This window comes from Notothenia coriiceps, unplaced genomic scaffold, assembly GCF_000735185.1.
Source record: "Notothenia coriiceps isolate Sejong01 unplaced genomic scaffold, NC01 NC01_scaffold00037250, whole genome shotgun sequence".
In the NCBI taxonomy this organism is placed as follows: Eukaryota; Metazoa; Chordata; class Actinopteri; order Perciformes; family Nototheniidae; genus Notothenia; species Notothenia coriiceps.
Genome location: NW_011369951.1, coordinates 13,836,774 through 13,838,304, shown reverse-complemented (window position 1 = coordinate 13,838,304; position 1,531 = coordinate 13,836,774).

Genomic DNA, 1,531 nt, shown 5'->3' with positions numbered 1-1,531 from the left:
TTGGCGAAACAAGTTTAATATTCTAAAAACCAAGACTTTGTTTATTTGAAATCAGATTAAAACAAACTGTCACGGACCTGGAAAAATAGTTTTATTCCACTGTTAAATAACCTGTTCAATACAAACATGCCACTTGTGAACTGATATTTGTTTAGTGAGCTTATTGGAGGATGTTCCTTGAAAGATTGTAAAATGTCAATGAAGATGTCAGAATTAGTATATTTGTTAATAATTACATGCAATAGATGGAATTTGTGTGTGTGTGTGTGTGTGTGTGTGCGTGTGTATTCCAAGTGAATATGTGNGGATGGAAACACCCTTGAACAAAGCCCAGGATGTAGCCAGTCCACGAGTGGAATGAGCACGCAGGCCCGTTGGTGCCTGCAAACCCTGACTCGTATAAGCCAGAGCAATCGCTTCCACAATCCAGTGGGAGAGCCGTTGCCTGGTAACGGGCTTGCCCTTATGCGTCGAAACTCTTTTGACCTGTCCATATAGATGNCTCCTACGACGCATTCTGGGGCAGCATATACAGGTATTTTCTGTGTTAGAGTTTTACTCGCTACAGGGTGTACTTTGAAGGTTTGTGACTTTGCAGACCGTTTACATCAGCGATGGGCAACTTTGATGGTGGTCGGTCTGCAAAGTCACAAACCTTCAAAGTACACCCTGTAGCGAGTAAAACTCTAACACAGAAAATACCTGTATATGCTGCCCCAGAATGCGTCGTAGGAGATTTCTCTTTTTCCATTGTTTTCTTCCTGGGTACAGTGACGCAGAGATGTACTCGAGTCCTGGACTCGGACTCGAGAGCCGATTTTCGGGACTCGTGACTCGAGTCGGACTTGTGCACTGATTGACGTGACTCAGACTTGGACTCGTAAATTCTCGCGCACGATGACTTGGACTCGGACTCGGACTTGTGAATTCTCGCGTACGATGACTTGGACTCGGACTCGTGAATTTTTCCCCCCACGATGACTCAGACTCTACTTGTACATTGACACTCCGACTTGGACTCGGACTCGAGCAAATTTTCTCTGGAGTCTGATGTCCTCTAACCTGCGAGGCGAGTTCACATACTGGGCCCCGCTATTCCAGTCTAAAGATGTCTAGAGACACATCGTGCTGTATGCTTTCCAACATTCTGCTTCCACATTCGAAAAGAGCAGCGCAAAATGCTCGTTATGCGGAAACAACATTGAAGAGAAGGCTCCATAACACATTACTCTAAGGATCGAGTTCAGACATATAGGCTGTCTTGAACACTATCATCAGAAGATAAAGAAGATAAAGATTCAGCCAATAACACGAAAGCACATGGCTACTTAACATGCAGAATGACATCATTTTGCATGCTAAGTAGCCATGTGCTTTCTGGGGCTAAATCTTTATCAATACACCGATTTAACCGGTAAAAGTTCCTTCAAAATAAGAGTCGCAATCTTATTACTATCAAAATAAAAGTGCAAAATGAAAACTTTACCATAGGAAAATATTGGCATACAAATATAATCACTCCTCTAAAAGG